This window comes from Oncorhynchus nerka, linkage group LG11 (assembly GCF_034236695.1).
Source record: "Oncorhynchus nerka isolate Pitt River linkage group LG11, Oner_Uvic_2.0, whole genome shotgun sequence".
In the NCBI taxonomy this organism is placed as follows: Eukaryota; Metazoa; Chordata; class Actinopteri; order Salmoniformes; family Salmonidae; genus Oncorhynchus; species Oncorhynchus nerka.
This window is the reverse complement of record NC_088406.1, coordinates 31,748,488-31,774,025: the sequence shown is the minus strand read 5'-3', so window position 1 is coordinate 31,774,025 and position 25,538 is coordinate 31,748,488. Positions and strand designations below refer to the sequence as shown.

The 25,538-nt window shown below is 44.5% G+C and overlaps 1 protein-coding gene across 1 annotated transcript in view; it reads left to right on the top strand.

Annotated features, from left to right (window-relative positions):
* The window catches only part of LOC115136687 (cell adhesion molecule DSCAM-like), a 139,935-nt gene that overhangs the window by 48,557 nt on the left and 65,840 nt on the right, over nt 1–25,538 (top strand). The window lies entirely within an intron of this gene.

The window sequence follows — 25,538 nt, the reverse complement described above, 5'->3', positions numbered from 1 at the left end:
CCATATGCAATTACTTTACCAAACAGTGAGATTGGATATATTTTATAAGACATGATCTACAGAATGTGTACAGACAACCAGCAACAATAATAGATCAAGCTTAGCCTTGAACTGATTCCAGGTAATTCAGAGGATACGACCACATTTAGTTATCTTGAGAGAAAATGGAACAAGAAGAGAACACTAGGATAAAAGCCAACATTACAGAATATCCTACATGTACAATGGGGAGAACAAGTATTTGATACACTGCCGATTTTGCAGGTTTTCCTACTTACAAAGCATGTAGAGGTCTGTCATTTTTATCATAGGTACACTTCAACTGTGAGAGACTAAAACAAAAATCCAGAAAATCACATTGTATGATTTTTAAGTAATTAATTTTCATTTTATTGCATGACATAAGTATTTGATCACCTACCAACCAGTAAGAATTCCGGCTCTCACAGACCTGTTAGTTTTTCTTTAAGAAGCCTTCCTGTTCTCCACTCATTACCTGTATTAACCTCATAGTCCGCCCCATCCCGCATGCGGTATCGTTACTACAGCCTCAAGCTCATTACCATAACGCAACGTTAGCGATTTCTAAAAATCGCAAATGAAATGAAATAAATATGCCTGCTCTCAAGCTTATCCTTTTCTTAACAATCCTGTCGTCTCAGATTTTCAAAATATGCTTTTGAACCAGAGAAAATCAATAATTTGTGTAAGAGTGGTGATAGCTAGCTTAGCATTTAGCGTTAGCATTTAGCACGCAACATATTCACAAAAACCAGCCAAGGAATCAAATAAAATATTTTACCTTTGAAGAACTTCAGATGTTTCAATGAGGAGACTCTCAGTTACATAGCAGATGTCCAGTTTTTCCTGAAAGATTCTTGTGTAGGACACATCGTTCCGTTTTGTTACTATGCATTTGGCTACCGAAACTAACCGAAAATTCAGTCACCTACACGTCAAACTTTTTCCGAAATAACTCCATAATATCGACTGAAACATGGAAAACGTTGTTTGAATCAATCCTGAAGGTGGTTTGTCATATATCTCTCCATTGAAACCCCAGTCCTTGAAGCAAGCTTTGTTCTCTGATTCGAATGGAAAAATACTGGGAGCTGACTTTTGCGCACCAATTGCCACGCAGACACCAAGCGGGACACTTGGCAATTGTAGTCTCTTATGGTCAATCTTCCAATGATATGCCTACAAATACGTCACAATTCTGCAGAGACCTTGGGGAAACAAGACAAAGTGTCCGTTCATTCCTGTCGCATTCACAGCCATATAAGGCGATCATGGAAAACGTAGCCTCAGAAATCCTGTTCATTTCCTGGTCGGTCAAACATCTTGGTTTTGTCCGAAGCATTTGTTCTAGGGCACTCAACAGTGAAAATCTTTGCAGTTCTGGAAACGTAAGAGTGTCTTCTTTCCAAAACTATCAATTCCAAGCATATTCGAGCATCTTTTCGTGACAAAATATTGCGCTTAAAACGGGCACGTCTTTTTATCCAAAAATGAAATACTGCCCCTATAGGACTAACAGGTTAACTGCACCTGTTTGAACTCGTTACCTGTATAAAAGACACCTGTCCACACACTCAATCAAACAGACTCCAACCTCTCCACAATTGCCAAGACCAGATAGCTGTTTGAGGATATCAGGGATAAAAGTGTAGACCTGCAAAAGGCTGGGATGGGCTACAGGACAATAGGCAAGCAGCTTGGTGAGAAGGCAACAACTGTTGGCGCAATTATTAGAAAATGTAAGAAGTTCAAGATGACGGTCAGTCACCCTCGGTCTGGGGCTCCATGCAAGGTCTCACCTCATGGGACATCAATGATCATGAGGAAGGTGAGGGATCAGCCCAGAACTACACGGCAGGACCTGGTCAATGACCTGAAGAGAGCTGGGACCACAGTCTCAAAGAAAACCATTAGTAACACACTACACCGTCATGGATTAAAATCCTGTAGCGCACGCAAGGTCCTCCTGCTCAAGCCAGCGCATGTCCAGGCCCGTCTAAAGTTCGCCAATGACAATCTGGATGATCCAGAGGAGAAATGGGAGAAGGTCATGTGGTCTGATGAGACAAAAATATAGCTTTTTGGTCTAAACTCCACTCGCCGTGTTTGGAGGAAGAAGAAGGATGAGTACAACCCCAAGAACACCATCCCAACCGTGAAGCATGGAGGTGGAAACATTATTCTTTGGGGATGCTTTTCTGCAAAGGGGACAGGATGACTGCACCGTATTGAGGGGAGGATGGATGGGGCCATGTATCGCGAGATCTTGGCCAACAACCTCCTTCCCTCAGTAAGCATTGAAGATGGGTCGTGGCTGGGTCTTCCAACATGACAACGACCCGAAACACACAGCCAGGGCAACTAAGGAGTGGCTCCGAAGGAGTGGGCCAAAATCCCTGCTGCAGTGTGTGCAAATCTGGTCAAGAACTACAGGAAACATATGATCTCTTTAATTGCAAACAAATGTTTCTGTACCAAATATTAAGTTCTGCTTTTCTGATGTATCAAATACTTATGTCATGCAATAAAATGCTAATTAATTACTTAAAAATCATACAATGTGATTTTCTGGATTTCTGTTTTAGATTCCGTCTCTCACAGTTGAAGTGTACCTATGATAAAAATTACAGGCCTCTACATGCTTTGTAAGAAGGAAAACCTTCAAAATCGGTAGTGTATTAAATACTTGTTCTCCCCACTGTATGTAGGGCTCTGGGTAAGATATTAGGCCTGGATCTTACCGGTCTCTCTTCCTAGGCCTATGGCTCCTGTACAGTGTTCGATGTGCCAATTGATAACAAAAGGGAAGGCAAATTAGTTCTGGCTGAGAAAAGAGGCGTTCAATTAAGCATCCGTTTGTTTACTCAAAGATCCCAACCAAGAAGCTGAGTCTCTCGGGGTGGCAGCAAGTCCCTTGGGAGGCCAGTAATTAACGCTGAAGGGGGGGAGGAGGCGGGAGGTCCTGTTAAGCTGCGTTTTCATCTTCCAATTGCTACACCGTAAAATAATGTGCCCCGAGGCGACTGTTGACATTGTGTTCCAAGCCGTCACACTGTAGCGCTAGCTCTCCATTATTCTAATGTATTTATATATCACAGCTAAATGGAAGGCCCTGTTACAGATTCATCTACATAAAAGAGTACCGTAGCGCCGGAGGGCTTGAACAGATGAGAGCGTTTAGTAAAGCCCCCGTCCCCCCTTACACAACCTTCTTCCCCTGCGTAGCCTACTCTCTGCTGACTACTCTGTTAACTTGTCGCTTGTCATCGCCAAGAAGCAACTTACCAAATGCCATGCTGTTTGTGGGTACACACACGCACACGCACGCACACACACACGCACGCACGCACACACACACAGGCGCACGCGCACATACACACACACACAAACGTCCTTCTATGACAAAGAGAGCTATTCCCTCTGCAAACGGGTCTCAGATGATGAAAGTGACTGATTTCTGCTGTGGAGTGTGGATGTGCACGGAGGGATACCATTTTCATGTCTCTCTCTCTTTTCTCTCTCTCCATCTCTGCATAATGTAGTCTGTTTCGTTCCTCCTACGATGAGTGTACTGGAGCAAACTGGTTTCCAGCTGATGGCTTATTTTCCTGTGTCTGTGTGACGCCCAGGCTGTTTCATCACCGCCTGTCTTTCTGTGGGGCTGTCACCATCAGTGCCGCCGTCACCACAGCGAGGAAACCCCCGCCCCTGACGTCACCACCTTCTAATCCACAGCTGATTGACGGCTGCATTGGATATGGCTGGCGCTCTAACAAGGGTGGCAGCTTGTAGTGTGTATGTTTGTGTGGGTGTGTTTGTGCATGTGTGTGTAGGGTTATATTGAAATGGATGAGATGGACCATAACTGTCTTCAAAGAGGCCATTCGTCCCCATTCACCAGGTGCTGCCCCTCCGTTACAAGCCTGTAAAGAGTGTTAATTACAGTCCATGTAATTAAGCCTGATGTCTGAGTGCTCTGGCCTTAGGACAACGTTGCCTGAGCGTTTGTCCTGAACGTATGTACACATACGAGGAGGAGACCGATAAAATACGTCAAAGGCCATCTGTGACAGCTGGTTCATAATCAGATTACCTCCCGTTCAATCTGGGTTGGGGGGCGCAGTCCAACGTCTGGCAATTTGGGCTAGCCCAGCTGTGGTTACATTGGAGGACCTGCAGCCTACAGTATGTGACTGTAGCTAGTTCATTCTCTTTGACCCCGTTACCCTACGACCGGCCTGCCCTGGATGGGCCGGGTCAGGTTTCTCCCCTGTGTTTGATAGTGCCTGCTCTGCAGAAGGTGACTTGAAGGGAGAACTAGCGTGTCAGTGTGTCAGACAAGCTGATGACTTACATATACTCTGCCCCACTTATGCACGCACACTCCCTCGCCCTGTCCCTTTTCTCTCTCTCCCCTCCGCTTCTGCCTCTCTCTCCTCTCCTCCCCTCTCTCTCTCTCTCTCTCTCTCTCTCTCTCTCTCCCTCTCTCTCGCTACCCTCCCTTTCTTCCTCCTCTCTCTCTACTCCCCTTCTCTCTTGCTCTCTCTCTATCATCCCCTTTTCCCTCTCATACTCTCTCTCTTCTCCTTTTCTCTCGCTCCCTTGCTCTGCCTACTGTCTAGCTCTGTGACGGTAATTAGTGTTGAAAAGGACATTTTCAGCAAAAGCTTTCAAATGCTATTTAGTTCTCCCCTTGAGCTAGAGAGCCTGCCTCACCCCTTACACCCTTCCTTGTTACTGTCTCTCTGTCTTATGATCGCTGTGCATCTTGATGCTTGTGCTTTTGGTTATTTGCATTTAGTTTGTTCTCAGCTTAGATATTTTCTCCCGTTTTTCTACTCTCTTTTCCCATAATCAGCTTGGAGCTGAGTAATGTGTGTGCATGTGTAAGTTTGTGTGTGTCTTTATAGTAAATGTTTGTTTGTGTTGTGAGGGAGATTGCCGGAGCAGTTTGGCACCTCTCAGCTGGGCCTGCCAGAGCCACATAGTGCTGACGCAGTGCGAAGGTCATCCACACCACAGGGGGCAGCATCCACACTTCAGATACCCCACCAGGCTGTTTTCTCTCCCCCTCTGCTTCACCACGGGCGTCTGCTGACCTCTCTCTCGGTCACAGGGGTGGCACTTCTCCGTGTCACAGCCCAGAAGCATCAACACCGCCTCCCTTCCCCACTTGGCCACCTGACCTGATACCCTACAGTATGTACAGTAAAATCTTACATTTCACAATAGAAGGGTTGTATCTGTGTTGTCTTTCTCTGTTTGTTATTGCTGGGTTGGACCTGTACTGTACATACTTTACATTAAATACATTGGCTTTCCTGTGGTGGAACACAGTGGGTACCTCTGATGGGAAGGGTGGCATGCTTCCAATTGGGTTTACTAGGCTGTCACTCAAGATCTAAAGTTATCCCTGCCCCTCAGTACTGGGCTTCATTTCCTGGCACAGTGGAAACAGAGCCACACTCACTCTGTCTGACTGACAGCCATTCAATGAGATATCCACTTGAGTGTGGCTGAGTGTTCTGTTCTTCAAACAGATTATTTTCATTGGAGTCTACCGACAGTAATCTTCATTATAAATAAGCTGCTGTAAAATAGATAATGTTAAGAACTTAGTTACACCACAAGGTGATGTGCGGTGCTTTTTGTACCCAAATGTTAGCCTAGTTACCACATATATAATGTAGAAGAAAAATAGAGACATAATCTCATATGTCAGCTATTGTACAGTAGCAGCACTACAAACACACTGTCTGTAGCATCTCAGGGAGACAGCAGCAGAGCTGGTTAGTGTGACACTGGTTATTGTGACAGTCTCTCCGCAGCCTCCGACTGCAGTTATCCAGGAGAGGATGATGACGTCTTTGTCTGGGTTTTTCTTCCTGGGTGAACAGGGTGGATCTCCGGTCCCCCAGTCCCCCCATCTGGCATGTCTGTGATAGGCCTCTTAGAGCTGAGAGAGGTATACACCACTGCTCTCTGCTCCTGTCACCGCTCTGCTCTACACCACCCCGCACCGCCTGTGACTCCCTGCCGTTGTCACAGTAACCATCTCACCTTCCCTCCCCAGTCACACCTAATGAGATGAGTGTATCTGCTGGAGGACAGAGAGAGAAAGACAGGGGAATTGGGAGTGAGGGGGAATGGAGAGCAGAGGCAGAGACAAGAGCCCCCTAAGCAAGCTGGTCCTGGGGCTCTGTTCACAAACACAAACAGATCCCACAGAGCCCCAAGACAGCAACACAATTAGACACAACCAAATATTTGAGAAAACATAAAGATAATTACTTGACACGTTGGAAATAATTTACAAAAAAACTGAGCAAACTAGAATGCTATTTGGCCCTAAACAGAGCGTACACATTGGCAGAATACCTGACCCAAAATTAAGGAAGTCTTTGACTATATACAGACTCAGTGAGCATAGTCTTGCTATTGAGAAGGGATGCCAAAGGCAGACCTGGCTCTCAAGAGAAGACAGACTATGTGCACTACTGCCCACAAAATGAGGTGGAAACTGAGCTGCACTTCCTAATCTTCTGCCAAATGTATGACCATATTAGAGACACATTCACTCAGATTACACAGACCCACAAAGAATTTGAAAACAAATCCAATTTTGATAAACTCCCATATCTATTGGGTGAAATACCACAGTGTGCAATCACAGCAGCAAGATTTGTGACCTGTTGCCACAAGAGAAGGGCAACCAGTGAAGTGTTTATTTATCATTGCAACACTGTATATAGACAAAATATGACATTCTTATGGAACTTTTGTGAGTGGAGAGAGAGAGAGAGAGAGGGCAGAGAGAGAGGAGAGGGAGGGAGACTTTCACCACCTGTATATGTCTATAAACATCCAATAACACTCTTGTTAATGGCTAATTACCCTGGACTAAGGAAATTGTGATTACAATCGGAGATGAAAATTCAATTAAAAGTAAATGTTCCTGGCACTGTTGCTTTCGGCTCCATTCTGCTCAATTCATACTCAATGAGTTGAATGTAATTACTGTTATTGAAAACCTACAGGGGGTAGCTCTCCAGGAACAGGGATGGAGCGAAAATCTACAGGGGGGTAGCTCTCCTGGAACAGGGTTGCAGAGAAAACCCACAGGACGCTAGCACTCCAGGAACAGCATTGGAAAGAAAACCCACAGGACGGTAGCTCTCCAGGAACAGGGTTGGAGAGAAAACCCACAGGACGGTAGCTCTCTGGGAACAGGGTTGGAGAGAAAACCCACAGGATTGAAGAGCTCTGTACTAGACCAACAGCTGTTGCCAACGGCTCCAGACCTGTTGCCCTGCTGTGTGTGAGCATCTGTTCCTCAACGCTACAATGCTGTTTAAACTCCTGTATGTCTGTAGTGGTGCCCTAAAAGCCCCATCCGGAGCGATGAATCAAGCCTCCAGGGCCAGCCCAGATTGCCAATTATGCACTTGAATGGAGCCACCGAACACAAACGAGAGCAAGTGACGATGGCAATTTGAGTGAAAAAAAGCTTCCCCAACAACAACAACATGGCTGTGGTTTATATGCAATCATATTTATATACCTGTCTTGACCGGAGGGAGATGTAAAATATTTTGTGCTTTTATGCCTCGGTCCTGTGTGTGTGTGTGTGGTTACCGGCATTCTGTCGTCTCTGTGAAACAGTCAGCAGTCTTTAATGCTGTTTTATTGTCTTTACCCCAGGTTTAATTAAAGCCAGTTTACACGGCCCACTAATTGTTTATGTGATTAACGGCACATTTGGACAGATGGTAATAGAGTTATATCACAGGGAATGGATCTCACACCTTAATCCTGTGTTATGACTGACCCAGGGTGGCCTGCTGAACTGGCAGGGTTGGACTGTTGCCCTTTGCCAGTATGAGGCTGCTGTATGGCTTGTGCAAGGGTCATATTGGCTATCTGTGTGTATGTTGGAATCTGGGTTGCGATTTGAACCGTATGTTTTACATATCTTTACCTTATAAATAAGGCATGGTTATATAATACAGAGGCAATCAGAAGAACGGTCAGATGTCAATATTGTACATGAGCACTTCTCTTCTCTAGAACATCAAATTCACACATGATCATCCATGTGAAGGTCTCCTCAATTCACTAACTTGACTATCATCAGTCCCTGTGTGTTCAGTAATCAGGTGTCGGTGACAATATTAACAGTCGTCTGCTGCTTCCCACGTCAACATCAGACTGAGCAGCGCTCAGATTCATCCCAGTTTTTACCGTCAACGTAATTAGTCACATCTGAGTTTAATTACATTGAGTGGAGGAAGTCGTAATCTCAAGTAGATCAAATTAAGCTCTATGCAAATCCTGAAGTGTCTCGTTTCTGTCTCTGTGGTGACAATCTATCTTTGCGGGGGTAGCCACATGACGCTGCTCGGTTGTTAAATGGGATCTTAACACTGGAATCACCCCATTAGAATTGTTAAGTGAGTGGCTGCCTCCATGAGAATGGACTAATCGTGCGTGTGTGTGTGTGCGTGTGTGTGTGTGTGTGTGTGTGTGTGTGTGTGTGTGTGTGTGTGTGTGTGAAATTGTGGCTAGAACAAAGTGTGGATTTATGTATGACATACGGTATGCCTAAGTTGTGTTTTCATAACCTCTTTAAGGTGTATGTAACAGGGACACTATTAATAGCCTAGCTGTAGAGAATAAAAAAGAAAAAGACTATCTAGGCCAAGTAGCTATAGGAGTGGAGCGTGAAAAATGTTGGTGGCTACTCAGTCCAATGATAAGAGAATACAATGATGACATCATAACAACCGGTCTACATATGGTTGCGTTACATCAATTTCCATCATAGTTACAGACAGGAGAGAGGCAGGTCCCCTCTTAGTCACCATAGCCATGAAGTTTAGCGCTGTTACTCAGACACTGTCCAAGCACTTTTCCTTCACTGAAACTGTCAGACAAGCTAGTGGTGTACAGCACATAACCTTTGGGGGGCTCCTGAGTGGCGCAGCAATCTAAGGCACTGCATCTCAGTGTAAGAGGCGACTGCTAAATCAATGTGAATGTAAATATTCTGATATGGGTCACATGTAAAACTGTGTGCGGGCATTCAGAAAAAAAGATTGCATATAGAAAGTAAATCAGATTTGAGTTCTTTAATTTAGTTAACTGTAACCTGTGTGCATAATTTCCAATCCCCCATATATATTTTTGTAAATATATACAGGACCAGTCAAAAGTTTGGACACAACTACTCATTCAAGGGTTTTTCTTTATTTCTACTATTTTCTACATTGTATAATTATAGTGAAGACATCAACACTGTGAAATAACACACATGGAATCATGTAGTAACCAAAACAATTCCAAGAGTGTGCAAAGCTGTCATCAAGGCAAAGAGTTGCTATTTTAAGAATCTCAAATATAAAATATATTTTGATTTGTTTAACACTTTTTTGGTTACTACATGATTCCATATGTGTTATTTCATAGTTGTGATGTCTTCACTATAATTCTACAGTGTAGAAAATAGTAAAATTAAAGAAAAACCCTTGAATGGGAAGGTGTTCTAAAACTTTTGACCGGTAATGTATGTATATCAAATCAAATCAAATTGTACAAGTCACATGCACCGATTACAACAGGTAGACCTTACAGTGAAATGCTTACTTACAGTGAAATGCTTACTTACAGTGAAATGCTTACTTGCATTTTAACAATGCAGTTAAAAAAACATGAATAAGAAATTAAAGGACTTAAACAGCAGCAGTAAAATAACAATATACAGGGGTACCGGTACAGAGTCAACGTGCGAGGGCACCGGTTAGTTGAGGTATTTGAGGTAATATGTACTATGTACAAGTAGGTAGAGTTATTAAAGTGACTATGCAGAGATAATAACAGAGAATAGCAGCGGCGTCAAGGAGATGGGCAATGCAAATAGTCTGGGTGGCCATTTAATTAGATGTTCAGGAGTCTTATGGCTTGGGGGTAGAAGCTGTTTAGAAGCCTCTTAGACCTAGATTTTCTGTGCGGTAGCAGAGAGAACAGTCTATGACTAGGGTGACAGGAGTCTTTGACTATTTTTAGGGCCTTCCTCTGACACCGCCTGTTATATAGGTCCTGGATGGCAGGAAGCTTGGCCCCAGTGATGTACTGGGCCGTTCGCACTACCCGTGCCTTGCGCACGGAGGCCGAGCAGTTGCCATACCAGGCAGTAATACAACCAGTCAGGAGGATGCTCTCGATGGTGCAGCTGTAAAACCTTTTGAGGATCTGAGGACCCATGCCAAATCTTTTCAGTCTCCTGAGGGGGAATAGGTTTTGTCGTGCCCTCTTCACGACTGTCTTTGTGTGCTTGGACCATGTTAGTTTGTTGGTGATGTGGACACCAAGAAACTTGAAGATCTCAACCTGCTCCACTACAGCCCCGTCAATGAGAATGAGGACATGCTCGGTCCTCTTTTTCCTGTAGTCCACAATCATCCCCTTTGTCTTTATCACGTTGAGAGAGAGGTTGTTGTCCTGGCACCACACGGCCAGGTCTCTGACCTCCTCCCTCCTCCCTCTTCCCACTGTTGTGTCATCGGCAAGCTTATGAAGGTGTTGGAGTTGTGCCTGGCCGTGCAGTCATGAGAGAACAGGGAGAACAGGAGGGGACTGAGCACGCAACCCTGAGGGGCCCCTGTGTTGAGGATCAGTGTGGCAGATGTGTTTTTACCTACCCTTACCACCTGGGTGCGGCCCGTCAGGAAGTCTAGGATCCAGTTGCAGAGGGAGGTGTTTAGTCCCAGGGTCCTTAGCTTAGTGATGAGCTTTGAAGGCACTATGGTGTTGAACGCTGAGCTGTAGTCAATGAACAGCATTCTCACATAGGGGTTCCTTTTGTCCAGGTGGGAAAGGGCAGTGTGGAGTGCAATAGAGATTGCGTCATCTGTGGATCTTTTAGGGCGGTATGTAAATTGGAGTGGGTATAGGGTTTCTGGGATACCATATCCGACGCAGGGCTTAGTCCTGCATTGAATCCTGTATTGACTCTTTGCCTGTTTGATAGTTTGTCGGAGGGCATAGCAGGATTTCTTATCAACTTTCGGTGTAGTGTCCCGCTCCTTGAAAGCAGCAGCTCTAGCCTTTAGCTCAGTGCGGATGTGGCCTGTAATCCATGGCTTCTGGTTGGGGTATGTAGGGACGACATCATCGATGCACTTTTTGATGAAGCCAATGACTGATGTGGTGTACTCCTCAATGCCATCGGGAAGAATCCCGGAACATATTCCTGTCTGTGCTAGCAAAACAGTCCTGCAGCTTAGCATCTGCATCATCTGACACTTTTTTATAGACAGAGTCACTGGTGCTTCCTGCTTTAATTTTTGCTTGTAAGCAGGAATAAGGAGGATAGAATTATGGTCAGATTTGCCAAATAGAGGGCGAGGGAGATCTTTCTGTGTATCTTTCTGTGTTTCTGTGTGTGGAGTGAAGGTGATCTAGAGTTGTTTTCCCTCTGGCTGCACGTTTAACACGCTGATAGAAATTTGGTAAGTTTCCCTTCATTAAAGTCCCCGACCACTAGGAACGCCGCATCTGGATGAGCGTTTTCCGGTTTTCTTATAGCGCAACAAAGCCTCCTTCACTCACGCCGCCAAACTTACCCAAGTAAAACTGACAATCCTACTGATCCTCGACTTCGGCGATGTCATCTACAAAATAGCTTCCAATACTCTACTCAGCAAATTGGATGTAGTCTATCACAGTGCCATCCGTTTTGTTACCAAAGCGCCTTATACCACCCACCACTGCAACCTGTATGCTCTAGTCGGCTGGCCCTCGCTACATATTCGTCCCCAGACCCACTGGCTCCGGGTCATCTATAAGTCTATGCTAGGTAGAGCTCCGCCTTATCTCAGCTCACTGGTCACAATAACAACACCCACCCGTAGCACGCGCTCCAGCAGGTATATCTCACTGGTCATCCCCAAAGCCAACACCTCCTTTGGCCACCTTTTCTTCCAGTTTTCTGCTGCCAGTGACTGGAACGAATTGCAAAAATCGCAGAAGCTGGAGACTTACATTCAAACATCTGCTATCTGAGCAGCTAACCGATCGCTGCAGCTGTACATAGTCCACGTGAATAGCCCACCCAATCTACCTACCTCATCCCTTATTGTTTTTATTTACTTTGCTGCTCTTTTGCACACCAGTATCACTACTTACCATCATCTGCTCATCATCATCTGCTCATCTATCACTCCAGTGTTATCTGCTAAATTGTATTTACTTTGCTACTATGGCCTATTTATTGCCGTACCTCCTCATACCATTTGCACACACTGTATTTCGACTTTCTTTTTTTTCTATTGTGTTATTGACTGTACCCTTGTTTATTCCATGTGTAACTCTGTGTTGTTGTTTCTGTCACACTGCTTTGCTTTATCTTGGCCAGGTCGCAGTTGTAATTGAGAACTTGTTCTCAACTAGCCTACCTGGTTAAATAAAGGTGAAATACAATAATAAAACATAATAATAATACAGCTCATTGAGTGCGGTGTTAGTGCCAGCATCGGTCTGTGGTGATATGTATATATATATTATTTATAAGTCCAAAAATGGGTGTAGCAACTACATATTGCCCCTTTAAGTCTATCAAAACTTTGAGCATGTGACCATTTTTTTATCAGAATGTATAAGATTGGGCAATAAAAGCCCCACTTTTATTCCACAGGCTTGGATCCGCACTATGCAGCTGTTGCAAGAGTGCATTTTTCACTGGCTGTCCACTGGTTTCAAAAACAATTAGTGATAGCTTGCTTAAACTTCTTGAACTCAACCATTATTTGGTTCAAATACAAATGTAGATTTGTGAACAGCCATCCACAACAACCACAGTCCGTATGGCACAAATATCTAAATTAGAGAGCAGGAGTGTGATTCACATCAACGCGCTATCAACAATAAGCAGCCCGTCTGGTGTTCAACCTTCCCAAGTTCTCTCACGTCACCCCGCTCCTCCGCTCTCTCCACTGGCTTCCAGTTGAAGCTCGCATCCGCTACAAGACCATGGTGCTTGCCTACGGAGCTGTGAGGGGAACGGCACCTCAGTACCTCCAGGCTCTGATCAGGCCCTACACCCAAACAAGGGCACTGCGTTCATCCACCTCTGGCCTGCTCGCCACCCTACCACTGAGGAAGTACAGTTCCCGCGCAGCCCAGTCAAAACTGTTCGCTGCTCTGGCCCCCAATGGTGGAACAAACTCCCTCACGACGCCAGGACAGCGGAGTCAATCACCACCTTCGGGAGACACCTGAAACCCCACCTCTTTCAGGAATACCTAGGATAGGATAAAGTAATCCTTCTCACCCCCCCCCCACCTTAAAAGATTTAGATGCACTATTGTAAAGTGGCTGTTCCACTGGATGTCTTAAGGTGAACGCACCAATTTGTAAGTCGCTCTGGATAAGAGCGTCTGCTAAATGACTTAAATGTAAATGTAAATGTAAATGTATAAGTGATATCCGTGTTGCCGCAGACTACACCACAGCTGTCATACTTACCTCCAAGCGTTTATTCAATTGGATAATCTTTGGAAGACATTTTTTTTTTGTAATCTTTTTTTTTTGCTTAGGGTAATTTTTAAAATGAATTTATTATATAACTAGGTAAGTCAGTTAAGAACAAATTATTATTTACAATGACAGCCTAGGAACAGTGGGTTAACTGCCTTGTTCAGGGGCAGAAGGGCAGATTTTTACCTTGTCAGCTCAGGGATTCGATCTAGCAACCTTTTGGTTACTGGCCCAATTCTCTAACCACTAGGCTACCTGCCACCCCATATAGCTTGGACTGTAGCCTACAAAAGCCTATTCCTGCTCTTTTCCCGCAATCTGTCAAACACATTTGGAGTGTCATCATAGTGGTCTCTGACTTGTGGTCAGACTCACTCAGGTGGAACACACTTGAACTTCTTCTTTCAATGCTGATTTGAATGTCATTGAGAAAACAGAGTGTCCGATTTTCCTCACAAACGTCCTTTCTGAATTTAAAAGTAATCTTCTAAATAACTAAGTAGTTTTTCAAAAATATCTGTAATCTGATTACAATATTTTTGCTGGTAACGGATTACAGTTATTCAGTTATGTAACGGATTACATGTAATCTGTTACTCCCCAACCCTGTGGACAATAGAAAACATTAGTCTGGAGCACATTAGTCAGTTTTATACCCTCCCTTTGCAACCCTTCTCAAGTCATCAGGATTTATATACTGTATGTCAGATATGTATGATATTAGAACCTACACTTAATGCTCTCATCGACATCATACAAATGGCTTTAGAAAATACATGTGATTAATTGGTTGACTTTATTTATTGAGTGATCATTCTGTCGAGCTAAATGATGAAGGGAGATCTTATTCACTCCCCACAACTTCAGCTGTTGGCTGTATGTTTGTTGTCATGCAGTCCTTTGACAATTTACACAACAGCTGGGCATTGTTCATGCAGTCACTAGTTCTGATTTGAGGATCATCCCGTAAATAAATAGGCCAACTGTGGAGGCCCAGAGCTCTGGAGGATGCCTCCGGCTTGTAGAATCAAACCACTCATTTATGAATGGACATTCCACAGCCAATCACCATCATCCCATAGATTAAATCATGTTGGGTTTTGCTGAGATGATTTTCTTCTCATGTCAAATCTGCTCAAAGAGTATTCCTAGTGAAATCTGCCAGGTTATTCATGCCGTGGCAGAAGACATGATGCAATATCAAGTGGCTTCCATTACAGATTAAGGAGATCTAATTTGTATCATAATCTCACATTACAGAATACAGCTCACAGAAGAGGGAGGTGGGGGGTGGTAAGGGGGGGGGGGTAAGGGAGGGAGGGAGGGAGGAGGAGAGGGACAGAGGGAGGCAGAGGGACAGAGGGGAGGGGAGGGGAGAGAGAGAGAGAAGGAGAGGGAGAGAAGAAAGGTGGAGAGAGGGAGGAAGGGGAAAGGGGCTGGTTTCCTCGGACATCTGGTGATGAGGATGTGTTACTCCCTGTAGCATGCCTCCTCTAGATTGGCCGCTGAATATGTGATGATGAGGAATCACCAGAGATACTGTATGAGATGCATCAAAACAGAGCGAGGTTGCACCTAAGACACAGATTTAAGGTTGGTTTTTCATTTCCCTGTGCAATGGTTAAGTTTAGGATTTGGGGAGGATAAACAGATCCTAGATCTGTGCATAAGATGTAAAAACACGGGGAGATAAGGAGACCGCAGCCGTGGGCTTTCACGTTGTGACAAATTGAGCCATCATTTCTCACAGTGACATATTGACCTTTGTTGACAAGAATGATTACAAACAAAATAATTCACTTATCGGAGGAAATGTAAAGTAGCATCCCTACTAATTTAGTTCTGTCTCAACATATTCAATATATCTCTAACCTCTTTCTTAAGTTGTGTTGGTTGTGTCATTGGCATCAAGTAAGTAAAAACAGTGTAGCGTTTGAAGTTTAGGAACAAAGGCAGTGTGTATGTGTTGAGGCCAGAGAGACAAGCTAGCAGCAGACGATGCTCAAGAAGCAACATACAGACTAATAATAATGACTCCTCGTCTGTTTTCCCCCTCAGACTGAGCTAATATAGTTTTTGCTGGGTAATGATACCGAGACGGGAGAGCATATTCCCAGTAATTGATCCTGCTGGCTACCGCCAAGCTCTAACGAGCTAAACGAGGAGGAAAACCCTCTCAGCCAACAGCAGAGTTTTTTATAAGAGAGAGAAAGAGAAATTAATGCATGCAAGTTAGATTCAGGGAAGAATGCACTTTCTAATACAAAGACGTTCCTGGGGTTTATCCGTGGTTTCTGTGACGGTGGCATGCTGTAGCAGATCAAAGAGAGGAGTGTAAAATGGTTGGAGAGAGGGCTGCTTGAGCATTCTCTCCTTTTTCTTCTGCTGTAGAGAGGGAGGGAGAGAGGGAGGGAGCATGCGGACAGAACACTCCCTCTTTCATCTCTTACAACATCCTCTGGGGGTTTGGGATATTCTGCGACCCCTATTTCAAAGGGGTTGCAGAACTGAAGATTCATCTCTCCTCTACCATGTTGTCTCTGTGCTGCTGAGTAGAAATCTAAGGGTTGCTGCAATTGTTGTCTTTTTAATTTTCACCTGATAATACAGTCCGACATTGATTAACCAGGATGACACACAGACTAATAATTGCTATGTCTGCTTCTGAAAATTACTGTGTACTAGATCATCTCAGGGCTGGATTTAGTTTCTGAATAATTGTTCAATGCTACATATTCATTTTCTGTCCTCTATGCAACGGATTGTGAACCTGCCTCCAGATAATGTATGATATCTTCAAATGCATCTAGACAGTGGAACCTCACACAGCACATACCATTTATACATTTGACTTTGTTTACATTCTGCGTGACTAACAGTTCACAAGAAGCAAGTGCTGTTGTTGATTAGTGCTGACTACACAATCACATAACAGCTATTTATTATAGGTTAATTGCTGGTGTATTAAATTAACCAATTTCTCCCCTTCTTTTCTCTTCCATTCATACCTTGGAATCATTCTGGAAACAGGTAAGCCATATAAATATATTGTACTGTGTTCAATTAACATAATTAGAAAAAAATCTAGTACTGAAACTGAAATATTGTAGTGTAGCCAGTGGATTCAAATTTTTGTCAGGTGATTCAATAGCATCTCTAATCAGTAGTATCTATACGACTAATAACAAATAGAAAGTACAGTACTAGACAAATTACCAGAAGTCATCGCAACATAAGGATGCCTGGATGGGTTGAGAGTGGTGTTTGTAAGATAAAAGCCTAGGGTGTGTTGTTGTGTGATGCCTGAAACAGAGACAACAGAGAAAGGCTGCTGAATGCTGAATATTCTTGGCGCGTGCTTGGTGCTCGGTTGGAGCCCAGAGATAAGACGTTTATGTTCTGCCAGCAGGGGAAAAAAGGCCAATGGGTGCCGTGGAGATGTGTAGACATCAATGGTTTAATGGCTTGAATCTAACTGGGGCCAATTAAAAGGCATGCAGCGTGCGCAGGGTTGGGCAGCCATTCATTTCAGGGGAAATTGAGGTTGAAATGAGCCATTGTTCAGCCACACGGCCACATCATCGCATACTGAGTGCCAGACCTGCAATGGTACTCTAAAGGGTAGATAGAGGAGAGAGAGGGAGGAGGATTGCTGTCTTGAGTGGAGATTATGAACAGTGAATGGAGTGTGTGGAGAGAGATAGAGAGAGAAATGGAGAGACATCCACACATACAAAGACAGAGTGGGGGGGAGGGAGAGAGAGAAAGAGAGACAGGGGGGAAAGATCGAGAGGCAGAGTGAGAAAGAGAGAGAAAGACACTGGGAGAGTGCGACAAAATGCTTTGCATTTGATTTGGCTGTAGATGTCTTCCTTGTCTTTATGTCGATAGGAATTGTCTGGCTGTATTTTCTGCCCGTCTCTGTGCGGATAGGGCCAGGGGTTGCCTGGTAGAGTTTGAGTCGCATTCCCCAGGTGTGACATCAGCTGAACAGACACCACACACTGCCGAATTGCTGACTGAGCCATAGACGCACACACACAATGGCGATCATACATCACAGGTTGTCAGGTGTGTGTGAATGGGTGGGAGGGGGGGCAGCCATGCCATGCCATTACAGGACAGAGATTTGACCCTCAGCTTCTCACCTTTTCTTTAGAGAAACTCCTCACTGAGGTTGGGCACTAATGCGGGGTGATTAGGCCTGGCTTGCAGATCGCTTTCCAATTCATCCCAAAGGTGTTCGATGGGGTTGACGTTAGGGTTCTTCCACACCGATCTTGACAAACCATTTCTGCCAGGACCTCGCTTTGTACACGGGGGCATTGTCATGCTGAAACAGGAAATGGCCTTCCCCAAACTGTTGCCACAAAGTTGGAAGCACAGAATCGTCAAGAATGTCATTGTATGCTGTACTGTAGCATTAAGATTTCCCTTCATTGGAACTAAGGAGCCTAGCTCGAACCATGAAAAACAGCCCCAGAACATTATTCCTCTTACACCAAACTTTACAGTTGGCATTATGCATTGGGGCAGGAGGGGACTCCTGACATCTGCCAAACCCAAATTCGTCTGTCAGACTGCCAGATGGTGAAGCGTGATTCATCACTCCAGAGAACGTGTTTCCACTGCTCCAGAGTCCAATGGCGGCGAGCTTTACACCCCTCCAGCCGACACTTGGCATTGCGCATGGTGATATTAGGCTTGTATGCGGCTGCTTGGCCATGGAAATACATTTCATGAAGCTCCCGATGAACAGTTCTTGTGCTGATGTTGCTTCCAGAGGCCATTTGGAACTCAGCAGTGAGTGTTGCAACCAACTCGGCCATCCCAATCGGTGAGCTTGTTTAGCCTACCATTTCGCATCTAACCCGCTGTTGCTCCTAGACATTTCCAATTCACAATAACAGCACTTTGACCAGGGCAGCTCTAGCAGGCTCTACCAGTTCACTTCACCTATTTTGTGGACCGAGTCCTCTCTGCATTCACATTGCTTCGTTTAGAAAGGAACCAAGATATTTTTCCAACATGCACTCTGGATTTTTACAAAGTGCAGGACAAGCCATTCAATCAGATTGTGTTATCGGACAGCTAGATATACCTACTTATATTTTGGAAGCTAATAGCGTTTTGTTAAATTATTGTAACCAGAAGATACTATTAACTTGTATCAAATCAAATCAAATGTATTTGTCACATACACATGGTTAGCAGATGTTAATGCGAGTGTAGCGAAATGCTTGTGCTTCTAGTTCCGACAATGCAGTAATAACCAACGAGTAATCTAACCTAACAATTCCAAAACTACTACCTTATACACACAAGTGTAAAGGGCTAAAGAATATGTACATAAAGATATATGAATGAGTGATGGTACAGAACGGCATAGGCAAGATGCAGTAGTTGGTATTGAGTACAGTATATACATATGAGATGAGTAATGTAGGGTATGTAAACAAAGTAGCATAGTTTAAAGTGGCTAGTGATACATGTATTACATAAAGATGCAGTAGATGATATAGAGTACAGTATATACATGTAAACATTATATTAAGTAGGATTGTTTAAAGTGGCTAGTGATATATTTTACATCAATTTCCATCAATTTCCATTATTAAAGTGGCTGGAGTTGAGTCAGTGTGTTGGCAGCAGCCACTCAATGTTAGTGGTGGCTGTTTAACAGTCTGATGGCCTTGAGATAGAAGCTGTTTTTCAGTCTCTCGGTCCCTGCTTTGATGCACCTGTACTGACCTCGCCTTCTGGATGATAGCGGGGTGAACAGGCAGTGGCTCGGGTGGTTGTTGTCCTTGATGATCTTAATGGCCTTCCTGTGACATCGGGTGGTGTAGGTGTCCTGGAGGGCAGGTAGTTTGCCCCCGGTGATGCATTGTGCAGACCTCACTACCCTCTGGAGAGCCTTACGGTTGTGGGCGGAGCAGTTTCCGTACCAGGCGGTGATACAGCCCGACAGGATGCTCTCGATTGTGCATCTGTAGAAGTTTGTGAGTGCTTTTGGTGACAAGCTGAATTTCTTCAGCCTCCTGAGGTTGAAGAGGCGCTGCTGCGCCTTCTTCACCACACTGTCTGTGTGGGTGGACCAATTCAGTTTCTCCGTGATGTGTACGCCGAGGAACTTAAAACTTACTACCCTCTCCACTACTGTCCCATAGATGTGGATAGGGGGGTGCTCCTTCTGCTGTTTCCTGAAGTCCACAATCATCTCCTTTGTTTTGTTGACGTTGACGTTGAGTGTGAGGTTATTTTCCTGACACCACACTCCGAAGGCCCTCACCTCCTCCCTGTAGGCCGTCTCGTCGTTGTTGGTAATCAAGCCTACCACTGTAGTGTCGTCCGCAAACTTGATGATTGAGTTGGGGGTGTGCATGGCCATGCAGTCGTGGGTGAACAGGGAGTACAGGAGAGGGCTCAGAACGCACCCTTGTGGGTCCCCAGTGTTGAGGATCAGCGGGGTGGAGATGTTGTTACCTACCCTCACCACCTGGGGTCGGCCCGTCAGGAAGTCCAGTACCCAGTTGCACAGGGCGGGGTCGAGACCCAGGGTCTCGAGCTTGATGACGAGTTTGGAGGGTACTATGGTGTTAAATGCTGAGCTGTGGTCGATGAACAGCATTCTCACATAGGTATTCCTCTTGTCCAGATGGGTTAGGGCAGCGTGCAGTGTGGTTGAGATTGCGTCGTCTGTGGACCTTTTTGGGCGGTAAGCAAATTGGAGTGGGTCTAGGGTGTCAGGTAGGGTGGAGGTGATATGGTCCTTGACTAGTCTCTCAAAGCACTTCATGATGATGTTGTCGTTTAGCTCAGTTACCGTAGCTTTCTTGGGAACAGGGACAATGGTGGCCCTCTTGAAGCATGTGGGAACAGCTGACTGGGATTGATTTGATTTAATATGTCCGTAAACACACCAGCCAGCTGGTCTGCGCATGCTCTGAGGACGCGGCTGGGGATGCCGTCTGGGCCTGCAGCCTTGAGAGGGTTAACACGTTTAAATGTTTTACTCACGTCGGCTGCAGTGAAGGAGAGTCTGCAGGTTTGGGTTGCAGGCTGTGTCAGTGGCACTGTATTGTCCTCAAAGCGGGCAAAAAAGTTATTTAGTCTGCCTGGGAGCAAGACATCCTGCTCCGTGACGGGGCTGGTTTTCTTTTTGTAATCCATGATTGACTGTAGACCCTGCCACATACATCTTGTGCCTGAGCCGTTGAATTGTGACTCTACTTTGTCTCTATATTGATGCTTAGCTTGTTTGATTGCCTTGCGGAGGGAATAGCTACACTGTTTGTATTCCGTCATGTTTCCGGTCACCTTGCCCTGGTTAAAAGCAGTGTTTCACGCTTTCAGTTTCACACGAATGCTGCCATCAATCCACGGTTTCTGGTTTGGGAATGTTGTAATCGTTGCTATGGGAACTACATCGTCAATGCACTTTCTAATGAACTCGCTCACCGAATCAGAGTATTCGTCAATGTTGTTGTTGGAAGCAATGCAGAACATATCCCAATCCACGTGATCGAAGCAGTCTTGAAGCGTGGAATCAGATTGGTCGGACCAGCGTTGAACAGACCTGAGCGCGGGAGCTTCTTGTTTTAGTTTCTGTTTGTAGGCAGGGAGCAACAAAATGGAGTCGGACAGCTGTACATTTGATTGGTAACAGAATAAATAGCAAAATAATAACTGCACAATAAATAATGCTGTAATTGAAACTTGTACACGGTAGGCTACTACCCCTTTAAGAGCTAGAATAGATTTTGTACCCCATGTTGTGATTTTCATCAAATATATTGTTTTCTCACACTATACAAACCCCAAAATCAATAAACATCTTATGAAGATCGCTTAGCCTATAGATCACATATTGCAAACAAATAATCTGAACTAAATCCTCCACACATTTTGGAATTTCTGTCCGCCCTTGACAATCACTAATCAATATCCAAAAACAGCACACATTTTTTTGCCCGAACCTGCAGATCATCTTCTTCTCTCTTTTGTGGCACCAATATGATGGTTTATGGCAAGGGAAACAGTGTTGCAGTAGTCTAGTGTGTGGTGCAGGAATAATAACAAGTGAATCTGGGGATCTTCGCATTCACATTGCCCTAAAAAAGGGAACCGGAATTCAAGCAAACCGAACTCGGGCCACCTATCTGAGTTCACAGAAATTGTCTGAAAGGGACCAAATGTGAAAACACCCTATAGGGCCCCTCTCCGTTGAGCTTTCAATATCCTCTTATGACGGTTTCAAACTGTAACCCAGAGAGGCATTCTGCCTGCGTGGCTGCTGAATGTGTCCACATGTGACCTTTGGTTAATGTCACACGTCACTGGCTTTAATGTCACCCCAACACAACATGACAGGGCTTTTTTCCAACCCCCATTTCCCTTCCCTGAAACAGAGGCATCGTCAAAGATATTTTAGTGTAGAGCAGGCAAGGTGGGCCCTATTAATTACCCCTGTGAGTGGCCTGGATGGAAGAAGGGCAGTCACCTGAAAAGGAGAGGCAGGGGCAGGGTGGTGGGGTGTAGGAGTGGGGTTCCCCAAGGGCGGGGGGGTGCTAGACGTGTGCGTGTAAAATGTATGGAATCAGCATGCTAAGGTGTTCTGAAAACCCACATTTGGTGTATTTAATTGATTTGAGGTTTTGATGTCATGTGTGTCTGAGTATTCCTTTCGAAAAATGCTCACATCCCAGTCAAATCTCACACACAAAAGAGAAAAAGCTTGGGGATTATGACCGTATCAGTACGGTGTTGTGAGGAATGACAGAACAGGGGATACTGCAGGATGGGCAGTGTCGGGCTCCATCCCAAATGGTACGCTATTCCCTATATTGAGTACTACTTTTGACAAGGGCTCATTTGGGACGAAGCCTCAGACAGAGACAGGGCCCTAAAATGGACGTGCCCTGGGCCCTAAGATGGACGTGCCCTGGGCCCTAAGATGGACGTGCCCCGGGCCCTAAGATGGACGTGCCCCGGGCCCCTGGCTGCAGGTAGTTTTTAACGAGCTCAGCCTTACAAAACCATATGTGTCATCTGATTACTGTAGCTCTGCTGCATCCTCTGTCTCACCCTCTTTCGTTCACTCTCTTTTACTCTCTCTCTCTCTCTCTCGTTTTGGATGCTTAATTGGAGTCATTGTCTGAAAGGACACTTGGGTTATATTGGGAAATTTACATTTTGTTGTTGTTCAGTATTAGATAATAGATTTGATAGTTTTTATATATTCATTTTTAGGGGGTAGATACATGTATATTTTTTTGCTGTTGGCTAAACGTGTCAAAAGTGGTACAAGCAATGTGTGCTATTTAGGTGTAATCTAGTCAGATACAGAAGTTGTCCTCAGTATTCTAACACAACAATATCACAGTTGTCGTGTCTTTGGCTATGCCGGATTAAGTGATATGACATGCTATTGTATAAAATAATTTCTCCGTAATTAATATTACTTGATTGAGCTAATCATGTAAATGTAATTAACTAGAGAGTCGGGCACCACGAAATAATATTTATAGAGCTGTTATCTTCCGAATAAACTCTTAAAGACCTAGTAATATTTTACATCAATAGCAGTCAATATTAATCGTCATCTTAATTGAGTCTCATCTGAAAGTTGTAAATTCTTGGTTATCTGCACGAACCATGGCTAACAAGTTGATTCAGCAATGCAAAATTGGGTTTAATTATTGATTTACTAAATAACTAACTAATCACACAGAATTACACATACACATATTTAAATCATAACTTGATTACAAATTACATCATAAAGGAAAACGTCCCTAGCGGGCGGAACATATATGACAGCTGGTTACACAAAAAAAAGGGTCTGGGTTTGAGTGAAAGAGCGGGAAGACTGAGGAACAAAAGGCGAAGCTGTGCTATCGTAAATACAGTATATTATGCATTCTAAATGACCGCCCATTTGGAAAAGGAAAATGCAATACATATTTACTCTGAGCTGCGCTTCGGTAGGTTGCCCAACCGAGTCCTTTGTCCTTTGAAGAATGTCTCTGCTGGTAAATTGAATATGTTGTAGTAACGTCGTTGTGTGGTAGACGGGATACTCTGTCTGTTCCTTCCTAACCCTCGTTTGCAGCGGCTGTTGCTAACTCAACGGCTAAGAGGCATCACTTCTGTAGTGAATAAGAGTTCAACGTTCATACCATTCGCAACCAAAGCTCATGCTGATGTTGGCTTCGTTCTGTAGTTATTATCTGAACCATTCTGACATCGGACCATCGTCCTCACTTCCTTCGGAACAGGAGGTTATATTTTTGTCAAGGACTTATATAGGAAGGGAGAGGAGGGCGTGTTTGAAAAGTTTTATAGCCCATGTCCCTTCACAGGGGCAGGCTACTGATTGAGCAGAGCCCTACCTTATGAAAACCCAAATCTCACATTTTAGAAGCTAAAATCACATTACATCCCATCACAAATAATTTCATATTCAAACATTTAAATTGAACAACAATTCCATGTGAATCCGATGACTCTGATGTGTAGACTTTCCACCGTAGAGTTTATATCATCTTATCATTGATAAGAATGTCTCAGATGACAACCGAACTGACATCATATTCATTAAGTACCACCGCATATGTTCAATTGGTCGGATTACCAGAATATAGTTAATTTCCCCCCACCTTCTGATGTTCCCAGAATCTCTATGTTAACCAAAGGGTTTGCAAATGTAACATCAGTCGGGGTAGAGAGAGGAAAAAGGGGGGAAGAGGTATTTATGACTGTCATAAACCTACCCCCAGGCCAACGTCATGACACAGTCATACTTCAGTATTGAAGTATGATTGTGTAGGATACCTGACGAGACTATGTCGGCGAGTGGATATACTGCCTTTACCGTTCTATTGGCGAATGTGCAATCACTGGAGAATGTTTCTCCGAGTCGTGGCTCAAAAAGGACATGGAAAATATAAATTAAGCTATTTTTTCTAAACATCGGCAGGACAGAACGGCAACGTCGGGTAAACTCAAGGGGGGTGGTGTGTCTCTTTCTTAACAAAGCTGGTCTCTAATATTAAGGAAGTCTCTATGTTCTGCTCGCCTGAGCTAGAATACCTCATAAGAAGCTGTAGACCATACTATTTACCAAGAGAGTTGTCATATATATTTTACCACCACAAAACGATGCTGGCACTAAGACAGCACTCAACAAGCTGTATATGGCCATAAGCAAACAAAAAAAATTCACCCAGAGGCGGCACTCCTAGTTGCTGGTGATTGTAATGCAGGAACTGAAATAATTTGACCTCATTTCTACCAGAATGTCACCTGTGCAACTAGATCACCTTTACTCCACACACAGAGACGCATAAAAAGCTCTCTCTTGCTTACAAGCAAAAACTCAAACAGGAAGTACCAGAAGTACTCAATATGGAAGTGGTCCGAAGAAGTTGATGCTAAGCTACAGGACTGTAGCTTAGTTTACCACATCAGTCACCGGCTTCATTAATAAGTGCATCTACAACGTCGTCCCCGCAGTGACCGTATGTACATACCCCAACCAGAAGCCATGGATTACAGGCAATAACCGCACTGAGCTAAATTCTATAGCTGCCGCTTTCAAGGAGCGGGATACTAATCCAGATATCCAGACACCCTGGACTCCAATCTATTCAATCTATATCGCACTCCACACTGCCCTTTCCTATCCGGACAAAAGTTCAACACCATAGTGCCCTCCAAGCTCATCACTAAGCTAAGGACCCTGGGACTGAACACCTCCCTCTGCAACTGGATCCTGGACTTTCTGATGGGCTGCCCCCAGGTGTTGAGGGTAGACAACAACACATCCGCCACACTGACATGCTTAGTCCCCTCCCGTACTCCCTGTTCACCCATCACCCACAACTGCATGGCCTCGCACAACTCCAACACCATCATTAAGTTGTCTGACGAGACGACGGTGGTAGGCCTGATCATTGACGACGATGAGACAGCCTGTAGGG